An 11,591-nucleotide genomic window follows, 5' to 3' on the forward strand; every position below is an offset into this window, starting at 1 on the left:
GCTGATCTATCCCATCTTACCCGTGCTGATCTATCCCATCTTGCCCATGATGGTCTAGCCCATCTTGCCCGTGCTGATATATGCCATCTTGCCCATGCTGATCTATCCCATCTACCCTGTGATGGTCTAGCCCATCTTGCCCGTGCTGATCTATCCCATTTTGTCCATGCTGATATATCACATCTTGTCCGTGCTGATCTATCCTACCATGCCCATGCTGATCTATCCAATCAGTCCATGCTGATCTATTCTATCGTGTCCGTGCTGATCTATCCCATCTTGCCCGTGCTGATCTATCCCATCTTATCGGTGCTGATCTATCCCATCTTGCCCGTGGTGGTCTATCCCATCTTGCCTGTGCTGATCTATCCCATCTTGCCCGTGCTGATATATCCCATCTTATCGGTGCTGATCTATCCCATCTTGCCCGTGCTGATCTATCCCATCTTGCCCGTGCTGATCTATCCCATCTTGCCCGTGCTGATCTATCCCATCTTATCGGTGCTGATCTATCCCATCGTATGCATGCTGATCTGTCCCATCTTGCCCATTCTGATCTATCCCATATTGCCTGTGCTGATCTATCCCATCTTGCCCATGATGGCCTATCCCATCTTGTCCATGCTGATCTATCCCATCTTGACGTGCTGATATATGCCATCTTGTCGGTGCTGACCTATCCCATCTTTCCCGTGCTGATCTATCCCATCCCATCTTGTCCATGCTGATCTATCCCATCTTGCCCGTGCTGATATATGCCATCTTCCCGGTGCTGATCTATCCCATCTTGCCCATGCTGCTGTATCTCATCTTGCCCGTGCTGATATATGCCATCTTGCCCATGCTGTTCCGGCCCATCTTGCCCGTGCTGATCTATCCCATTGTGTGCGTGCTGATCTATCCCATCTTGCCGGTGCTGATCTATCCCATCTTGCCCGTGCCGATCAATCCCATCTTGCCCGTGATGGTCTAGGCCATCTTGCCCGTGCTGCTCTATCTCATCTTGCCCGTGCTGATATATGTCATCTTGCTGATGCTGATCTATCCCATCTTGCCCATGCTGATCTATCCCATCTTGCCCGTGCTGCTCTATCTCATCTTGCCCGTGCTGATATATGTCATCTTGCTGATGCTGATCTATCCCATCTTGCCCGTGCTGATCTATCCCATCTTGCCTGTGCTGATCTATCCCATCTTGCCCATGATGGTCTATCCCATCTTGCCCGTGCTGATATATGCCATCTTGCCCATGCTGATATATGCCATCTTGCCTGTGCTGATCTATCCATCTTGCCCGTGATGGTCTAGCCCATCTTGCCTATTCTGATCTATCCCATCTTGCCTGTGCTGATCTATCCCATCTTGCCCATGATGGTCTATCCCATCTTGTCCGTGCTGATCTATCCCATCTTGCCCGTGCTGATATATGCCATCTTGCTGGTGCTGATCTATCCCATCTTGCCCATGCTGATCTATCCCATCTTTCCTGTGCTGATCTATCCCATCCCATCTTGTCCGTGCTGATCTATCCCATCTTGCCCGTGCTGCTCTATCTCATCTTGCCCGTGCTGATATATGTCATCTTGCTGATGCTGATCTATCCCATCTTGCCCATGCTGATCTATCCCATCTTGCCCATGCTGATCTATCCCATCTTGCCCATGCTGATCTATCCCATCTTGCCCGTGCTGCTCTATCTCATCTTGCCCGTGCTGATATATGTCATCTTGCTGATGCTGATCTATCCCACCTTGCCCATGGTGGTCTATCCCATCTTGTCCATGCTGATCTATTCCATCTTGCCCGTGCTGATATATGCCATCTTGCCGGTGCTGATCTATCCCATCTTGCCCGTGCCGATCAATCCCATCTTGCCCGTGATGATCTAGGCCATCTTGCCCGTGCTGCTCTATCTCATCTTGCCTGTGCTGATATATGCCATCTTGCCCGTGATGCTCTAGCCCATCTTGCCCATGTTGATATATCTCATCTTGCCCGTGATGGTCTAGCCCATCTTGCCTGTGTTGATCTATCCCATCTTGCCCATGCTGATATATGCCATCTTGTCCGTGCTGATCTATCCCATCTTGCCCGTGCTGATATATGCCATCTTGCTGGTGCTGATCTATCCCATCTTGCCCGTGCTGATCTATCCCATCTTGCCCGTGCTGCTCTATCTCATCTTGCCCGTGCTGATATATGTCATCTTGCTGATGCTGATCTATCCCATCTTGCCCATGCTGATCTATCCCATCTTGCCCGTGCTGCTCTATCTCATCTTGCCCGTGCTGATATATGCCATCTTGCTGGTGCTGATCTATCCCATCTTGCCCGTGCTGATCTATCCCATCTTGCCCGTGCTGCTCTATCTCATCTTGCCCGTGCTGATATATGTCATCTTGCTGATGCTGATCTATCCCATCTTGCCCATGCTGATCTATCCCATCTTGCCCGTGCTGCTCTATCTCATCTTGCCCATGCTGATATATGTTATCTTGCTGATGCTGATCTATCCCATCTTGCCCATGCTCATCTATCCCATCTTGCCCATGCTGATCTATCCCATCTTGCCCGTGCTGCTCTATCTCATCTTGCCCGTGCTGATATATGTCATCTTGCTGATGCTGATCTATCCCACCTTGCCCATGGTGGTCTATCCCATCTTGCCCATGCTGATCTATTCCATCTTGCCCGTGCTGATATATGCCATCTTGCCGGTGCTGATCTATCCCATCTTGCCCGTGCTGATCTAGCCTATCTTGCCGGTGCTGATCTATTACATCTGGCCGGTGCTGATCTATCCCTTCCTGCCCGTGCTGATCGATCCCATCTTGCCCGTGATGGTCTAGCCCATCTTGCCCATGCTGCTGTATCTCATCTTGCCCGTGCTGATATATGCCATCTTGCCCATGCTGATCTATCCCATTGTGTGCATGCTGATCTATCCCATCTTGCCCATACTGATCTATCCCATCTTGCCTGTGCTCATCTATCCCATCTTGTCCATGCAGATCTATTCCATATCCCATCTTGCCGGTGCTGATCTATCCTATCTTGCCGGTGCTGATCTATCCCATCTGGCCGGTGCTGATCTATCCCTTCCTGCCCGTGCTGATCGATCCCATCTTGCCCGTGATGGTCTAGCCCATCTTGCCCATGCTGCTGTATCTCATCTTGCCGTGCTGATATATGCCATCTTGCCCATGCTGATCTATCCCATTGTGTGCGTGCTGATCTATCCCATCTTGCCCATGCTGATCTATCCCATCGTGCCTGTGCTCATCTATCCCATCTTGTCCATGCAGATCTATTCCATCTTGCCTGTGCTGATCTATCCCATCTTGCCCGTGCTGATCTATCCCATCTTTCCTGTGCTGATCTATCCCATCTTGCCTGTTCTGATCTATCCCATCTTTCCTGTGCTGATCTATTCCATCTTGCCCGTGCTGATCTATCCCATTTTGTCCGTGCTGATCTATCCCATCTTGCCCTTGCTGATCTTGCCCGTGATGGTCTAGCCCATCTTGCCCGTGCTGATCTATCCCATTTTGTCCGTGCTGATCTATCCCATCTTGCCCTTGCTGATTTATCCCATCTTGCCCATGCTGATCTATCCCATCATGCCCGTACAGATCTATCCCATCTTGCCCATGCTGATCTATTCCATCTTGCCCGTGCTGACCTATCCCATCGTGCCTGTGCTGATCTATCCCATCTTGTCTGTGCTGATCTATGCCATCTTGCCTGTGCTGATCTATCCCATCTAGCCCGTGCTGATCTATCCCATCTAGCCCGTGCTGATCTATCCCATCTTGCCTGTGCTGATCTATCCTATCTTGCCTGTGCTGATCTATCCCATTTTACCCGTGCTGATCTATCCCATCTTGCCCTTGATGGTCTATCCCATCTTGCCCGTGCTGATATATGCCATCTTGCCCGTGCTGATATATGCCATCTTGCCTGTGTTGATCTATCCCATCTTGCCCGTGCTGATATATGCCATCTGGACTGTGCTGATCTATCCCATCTTGCCCGTGATGGTCTAGCCCATCTTGCCCGTGCTGATCTATCCCATCTTGCCCGTGCTGATATATGCCATCTTGACTGTGCTGATCTATCCCATCTTGCCCGTGATGGTCTAGCCCATCTTGCCCGTGCTGATATATCCCATTTTGCCCGTGCTGATCTATCCCATTTTGCCCGTGCTGAGCTATCCCATCTTGCCCATGCTGATATATGCCATCTTGACTGTGCTGATCTATCCCATCTTGCCCGTGATGGACTAGCCCATCCTGCCCATGCTGATCTATCCCATCTTTCCTGTGCTGATCTATCCCATCTTGCCCGTGCTGATCTATCCCATCTTGTCGGTGCTGAGCTATCCCATCTTATCGGTGCTGATCTATCCCATCTTGCCCGTGATGGTCTAGCCCATCCTGCCCATGCTGATCTATCCCATCTTGCCCGTGCTGATATATTCCATCTTCACTGTGCTGATCTATCCCATCTTGTTCGTGATGGACTAGCCCATCCTGCCCATGCTGATCTATCCCATCTTTCCTGTGCTGATCTATCCCATCTTGCCCGTGCTGATCTATCCCATCTTGTCGGTGCTGAGCTATCTCATCTTATCGTTGCTGATCTATCCCATCTTGTCGGTGCTGAGCTATCCCATTTTATTGGTGCTGATCTATCCCATTGTGTCAGCGTGTTTCGTTTGACGCTTGCATTCGATTTTCACGAAGCAGTGAAATGAAAGGATTCATTTGAAATCGGCCTCGGTTTTGGCTCAAGGCCAGGCGGATTCCTTAGGAATCCCTGCATATACGCAACCTGCAAAGCGTAATTTGCCAGCTGTGTTGATGTTTTCACAAGACGATGAGGAACAGTAAAGAGTACATGGGAATCTGCCTGGTTTTAGTCTTTAGTGTTCCAGTCCACCTTGTCACTGCTTGAAACTGCCTGCAGGGGCCCCAACACTTAAGCGCACATGCTAGTGTCACCCCTGCATGCAGTTTGCATTTCATTCCAGTTGCATTTTCTGCCACTCTGTGGAAAATCTCTTACATGCATTAACTTGCAGTCATCTTCTGGGCAGCTACTGTTTGCTAAATAAGTATATCCAATGTAATTTGGGCATTAGATAATGTACCCCAGGCAAGTATATTTCAAGGCTATTCTCTCGCCTTGGAATCGTGTGCCCACTCTGCAGTGGGCCCCCACTTCATATGCCACTCTGCTCGCTCGTCTCTTATTTTATATGGGATTAAGTGCCCCTCCTGTACGTTATGTGTTATTACAAGTCGAAGGGGAGATCTGTGACCAAACAGAGGTACGAGGCTGAAGGCTTCCATCTATTCTTATAGTGACATTATTCTGTATGATGAATGGTGGTGTTTACATGTATAGAAAGTATTGGTAGGTTACACTGCATTGCATGTAATGCTGGATGCATCCTGAAGATGGCAGTGCTGCTGCATAGGACCTGCACCACGAGCGCTCTGCCTGACCGGTGTGGGCATCTGATTGGGTCTGTGTACTTTCAGCTCCTGACCTTGCAGCTGTCGTGCGTGTTCCCAGCAGTGTATTCCCATTCAACGGCTCTTCTGGGGGACCGCCGAGCCTTGATCCAGAGGCGAAAGGACTTTTTAATAAATAGCAGAAATCGCATTGAGTCTTGACCCGCCACGGGCCTTCGCGATGCTTTGTTTTAATTAAATCGTTGGATTCCCCTGGCAGATCTAGTTCTAAGTCAGCAGCTAGGCATCGTCAGACAGAAGTGCATTCCAGTGCTACATACACCGCGTATTCTGACTAGGTGCTGCGCAAGAAATAAGGGAAACGCGCTACTGTGTGCTGTGTTCTCTCTTTCTATATTCCTTTCAAACATGACCAAAAACTTACGAACCTAGGCCTTTGGTCAAAACATGCCCCATCACCAGGAGCAATGAGAAATCGAATCACGCCAAACTCACTGTGCTTGAAAACAAGTCACGACCCACCCTCACTCACACATGCTCGCCGAATCACCAACACAACCGGCTAAACAAAACCCTCAGCCCAGCCCAATAGAGGCAGAGTTCTTCACTTCACCAATTAAGTTGCAAACCTTTCGAGTGGCCAAAACTCCCAGATTCTCCCAGACTCCCGAGGCCTCGCACCCTGAAACGAAAATGCCTCTAGAGTACAAATCACAACCCAGCTAGAAACCACACCCACACAGATGCACAATGCTCCTGGTTCTACATATGATATGATAGGTTATTCTATATGCAGCGACTGTTAAGCACACGACAGGTCTTTCCCTCCAATCCCCTAATCACCCGACAACCCTACTTTCAATGAGTCATGCGTGTACGTCGAGACAAATACCAATCACATTACACAATAATGTTAATAAAAATAGAACACGTTTTTTGTGACAGCTGCACTGTAGTGTTTGAATAACAGGGGATTGATTGCACAGCTCAGTGTTATGTATTTTATTGCCCTTGCAATGGTGAAAGGCTGAGTCATCCCTGACCGGCAAATGAAGATGTGACTTGCATTTCCGTCACATCTGCGCGGCTTGTGCAATATCTAAAGACGTACAGATGTACGTCCACTTCCGTTTTCATCTTTGCATTCTGGGACTTGTAGTACTGGGTGTATAATCATTAAAGCTCAAACACCCTCTGCACAGCAATGCAAAAAAAAAAGACCACACTGGATGACGTGCTGAAACCTGTCCTGAGGCAAATCGCCTGCTTGGTTGTGGACAAGGGTATGCTTTGACCTCTTCCTTTTTTTAATGTGCACGCAATGGGCACATTTACAGTCACGGTTGTAGAGCCTGTCCTCACTGTGACGGTGACAGTCCTGCTTGGTCCCAATGGCGGGGCGACCTCTGCTTGTTTTTTACTGGATTTCTGGATCCTTTTGAGTCAGAATTTGCTACTTTATCTGCCCATCCTGCTCAGCCAATCTTTGCTGTCCTTGACTGCATGGCCTTCTAAGCAAGGCAAGAAGAGCGTTGGAGGACCCTGTTGGTGAGCAGTGGGTCCTCTTCTCCCCCGAACTGTCTAGCAATTGTCCCATGGTGGGGACAGCTCACAGGGCACATTGAATTCAAGAGGAAGGGCACATTTTAAATTGTAGATTTATTAGCATGATAGACGTCATATAATGACAACAGGTCAAAGGGTTATATCGATGTTAGATGATAGGCACATCGAATATATAGTTAAAAGGGGCAACTTGAATATTGCATGACTGCCACAGTGCAAAGCACATATGAATTGGCAATTGCTCACAGCTGAAAGGGTGCAAACTCTACCTGGGTACAATTCAAAGGCCCCACTTATTTTCACATAAGGGCAAATAGGCACATGCCAATTATCAGATTTAATTTTACCCAATCAGCACAGTTTATAGGGAAGATTAAATGTCACAATTCAAGTACAATTCAAAGGGCACATTTACTGGCAAATGGGGAACAAAGTTAAAAGGGTACCACATAGTTTATGGTATTGGCACGGCTTAAAGTTACGAAGGTATGTAGGGGCGGCTAAGACCCTGCTAGCGACCCACGGAGATCTGGCTAGTGGAAGGGTGCTGTGATGGGCTGTCTGGAGAGTGGAAGGGTGCTGTGATGGGCTGTCTGGAGAGTATGCGAGTCAAGGAGACTGGCAATGTGTGGAGATCTGGCTAGTGGAAGGGTGCTGTGATGGGCTGTCTGGAGAGTATGCGAGTCAAGGAGACTGGCAATGTGTGGAGATCTGGCTAGAGGAAGGGTGCTGTGATGGGCTGTCTGGAGAGTATGCGAGTCAAGGAGACTTGCAATGTGTGGAGATCTGGCTAGAGGAAGGGTGCTGTGATGGGCTGTCTGGAGAGTATGCGAGTCAAGGAGACTGGCAATGTGTGGAGATCTGGCTAGTGGAAGGGTACTGTGATGGTCTGTCTGGAGAGTATGCGAGTCAAGGAGACTGGCAATGTGTGGAGATCTGGCTAGTGGAAGGGTGCTGTGATGGTCTGTCTGGAGAGTATGCGAGTCAAGGAGACTGGCAATGTGTGGAGATCTGGGTAGGGTGCTGCGTCCAGCTAGAACACATAATTTAGTGGCACTTAGCTGCATCCTAGTGGCACAGGTGATGTGAGATGTGAGCATGAGTAGTGGAATATTTACTGGTGTATTGGGGTGGATGGCCGGCCCATGCAAGGGACACGGCTATCTTCCATTGAGATGGAGTGCGACACATACCCGGGAGTCTTGGCTGATGTGTGGCTGCGATGAGTGAATGCAGATCATACGAAGCGGGTAGACTGGAATCCTTTCTGTCTGTGCTTGGTACTGTCACGACTCCTCACGTGACTCGTCCATGCCGCCACTAGCCTGTCTGGGTGTCATAGATCGCCCTTGAGGTGGGCTGGTTCTGTCAGAAGGGAAGAGCCAGGTGGTGCGTGCCTTCCGGAGGGCGAGGTGGTCCTTAATGTGGCGGATGCTAAAAGGGATCGAGTGCCAAATGATGGGTTCTTGGGCAAAGAAGGAAGAACTCCCTATTCTGGTCAATCTGTCAGAAGGGATGGCAAGGAGGACAACCGCGCCCCATCGCAGGTTTCTGGGGGCCTGTAGGGGGTGAGCTTGTGCTGTAGATATTCTCTGCTAGGGACTTGGTTCACAGAACAACTAAAAAGCCAGTGGGTGAGTGCAGTTCAGAGAGAACATTATATACTAAGCAAAGAGCAAACACAAAGGGATCACAATTCACAGAAGACATAAAAATACCAGCGCAGGAGCAGAGTTATGAGAGTGCATTTCACCGTACACACTGGGGCACAATTAAAAGTGCAAATTACATTGACGTTAACACCGGGGGCACATTACATATCACATGGAGAGCGAGGACTGTTGTAAGGGAACATTGACATTACAATGATGGGCCTGATTCAGAGAGCACATTGCAGGTCACATGTTTGCACCTGTTGACATGGCATGAAACATGCCAAAATGTGAATACCCTGATGTCCATGTGCGCACCTTGAACTTCATGTGACCAGCACACTTCAAGGGGCACATTTCATAACATGAGGTTTACACTTCTAAAGTCCTAGTGAATATAACTTGAGGGCTACATTCAAAGGGCACACACAGAAGAGGCGTAGACGGGGTATGGCCTCAGCGGGCCTGACCCACCCACAATCTATAAAAACCCACACAGCGGCACTGTGTGCCCACTTACAGATGTTAATGCCACTGGGTCGGTCCCAACTACATTAGCTTTAGGCCCCACTTGTTAGATAATCCTGGCTATGCCTCTGACACATGGTCACATGACTGGCAGCAGTAAGATGGTACCACAAAACTAAAGTGAGCACAATCCAATTTACCCACACACACACAGTCACAACATCTGTGCACTGGACAGTTCAGGTGGACCACTGGATGTCAGGAGATCCACATATTGAAGGTCACAGTGAATATTAGTGGCTGGATTCAGTCGCCCGAGCAGCTTCCACTCCTACAGGACCTACAGACCCTGTGTCCTTTGCTACTGACACTAAACAAGTACTTCTAGAACACTCAACTTTCTGTGGAGGTATACTTATGCAGCACAACTGGTTCCCACAACAGTTACACCTGTATTTCATGTGCAACTATCTCACTTTTTTGTCGATAGTTTCTTACAGCTGTCACGGTTTTAATGTGCAATTATTGGCCCCACCCATCCTATATTTCAGGAAGTACCTGAAAACCCTACTCTTCAAATAACATTGTGCCAATCGCTGCTAAATCAACTCAACCCTACTCTTCCCCCTGCCGGGCAGTCCCTGTTTCGCTTTTCACAGAGTGCACAGATATAGTTCCATATTTCTCCCCAGTACACTGAATGAAAAACCTTGGATGCTGAAGGGCAAGTATCTACACACACAGACTCCGCTAGGTTGTAAAATGACTCTTATAAGGCCTCTTTATTCACCAAAAGCATACATAAATGAATAAATGCAACATGGATAATTAAATGAATACATAAATAAAAGAAGTCTAAATAAAATACATCACCATTGACACAGCTGCAAGGCACACCCTCATTCCGCCAGCAGTCCCTGAAAAGCTCCCAAAGAGGCAGGCAGAGAGATCTTGGCATCAACGGGCCTGGAGCGATGCGTCCATCCTCTAGTGAAGCTTTCTGTCTGACTGCTCTGGCGCCCCTCATTTTAAGCCATCTGTAAATGGTGATGACATTTTCCAGAACTTTCTGGGTTTCCAAGTCTCTACCTGCTGATAGTTCTCATGGGCCCCCAGCCGAAGTGACCCACCATGGTATCCCAAGAGGCAAAACACTTCCCTTTCTCAAGAAAGCAGCAAAACACAACTACATAACTTATCTTCGGCTTTAGCAAATTCCATAACCACGTTATCAGAAACCAGCCGGCACCGTATGCATCTTACTGTATGTATATCTGCACAAGTTGCGCCCGGATGCCCGTGGGCCGGATGGTGCGCGTTATAAATAAATAAACAACAAACAAGCAACAACCAGCTCAGCCTATGCGTGCATCTTCTCTCCAACGTGTCCTTGAAGCAATTCAGAAGAACATAAGCAATAGTCAGCGCTGAAAACATGTTTACCAGCGGAATAATACGAGAAGAGTTTGCATCAAGTGCAGCTTCCACTGAGTCCTGGAGAAAATGTGCAGATTTCACTGAGTCCTGGAGAAAATGTGCAGCTTCCACTGAGTCCTGGAGAAAATGTGCAGATTTCACTGAGGCCTGGAGAAAATGTGCAGATTTCACTGAGGCCTGGAGAAAATGTGCAGATTTCACTGAGGCCTGGACAAAATGTGCATTATGACTCTGCCTGCACCAAAAACGCACTGCACAACGGCAAGATGTTTTAGTCAAAAGCATTACAGTCCCCCTCTACCCTTCTCCCCCTGCCCACGCCCCCAACACCCTAACTATAACCCCACAGGTGTTCTCACCATGTACAGTGCAAATGAGTGGCCCTTGTTCTCTGAACTTCATAAAGATGAAAGGTGGAGTTGATCTGCTGTGACCCGCAGGCGATCCCAGATCCCTTTACCCGCCTTGACTGAGGTAAAGAGGAGTGGAAGGACAGAGAATGGGGGCTAGTGAAAAACAGTGATAGCAAGGGAAGGTTAGGAAAAAGGGGTATAAAATATGGGGTTATTTGGGCAATAGGAGAGGGAGTGAGTCAGAAATGGAAATGTGAATGTAAGCTTCTGGCAGAGAGGGGAAATATGGGGGGAAGGGAACTAAGGAGGTGGGGTAAAGAAGACGTGGGAGACATAAAAACAATGAGGAGGCGTGTGGTTAAGGGTGCGAGAAGTAAGGAGGGAGAGGGAGAGAGTTGAATGAGAGGGGGATACAAGTCAGAGGAGGGAGACAGAAGGGTGGAGAAAGAGAAGGGGTGGTGGAAGGGAAAAAATGAGTGGGTGGAAAGAGAGCTAGAGCGGCAGAGAGAGCGTGGGGAGAAAGGGCAAGTGAAAGGGAGAGAGACAGCGAGAGAGGGAGAGAGTGAGATCCGGGCTCTAGAAGGAGAGCAGCGGTAGGGAGGCAGAAGGCGAAGGGAGAGTGCAAGCTGATTGGG

At 48.7% G+C, this 11,591-nt stretch overlaps 1 protein-coding gene across 5 annotated transcripts in view; it reads left to right on the forward strand.

The window, feature by feature from the left end:
• Window positions 1–11,591, forward strand: part of RASSF5 (Ras association domain family member 5) — a 277,827-nt gene that overhangs the window by 136,089 nt on the left and 130,147 nt on the right. The window contains exon 1 of one of the 5 annotated variants that reach the window (XM_069633184.1): window positions 11,562–11,591. This exon is cut by the window's right edge and continues 37 nt beyond it. The exons of the other annotated variants lie outside the window; for them this stretch is intronic. The gene's annotated coding sequence lies outside the window, so the exon portion shown is untranslated. Of the gene's footprint in view, window positions 1–11,561 lie in introns of those variants that run through there. 5 annotated transcript variants of the gene reach the window in all.

This window comes from Ambystoma mexicanum, chromosome 13, assembly GCF_040938575.1.
Source record: "Ambystoma mexicanum isolate Mex_15411 chromosome 13, UKY_AmexF1_1, whole genome shotgun sequence".
In the NCBI taxonomy this organism is placed as follows: domain Eukaryota; kingdom Metazoa; phylum Chordata; class Amphibia; order Caudata; family Ambystomatidae; genus Ambystoma; species Ambystoma mexicanum.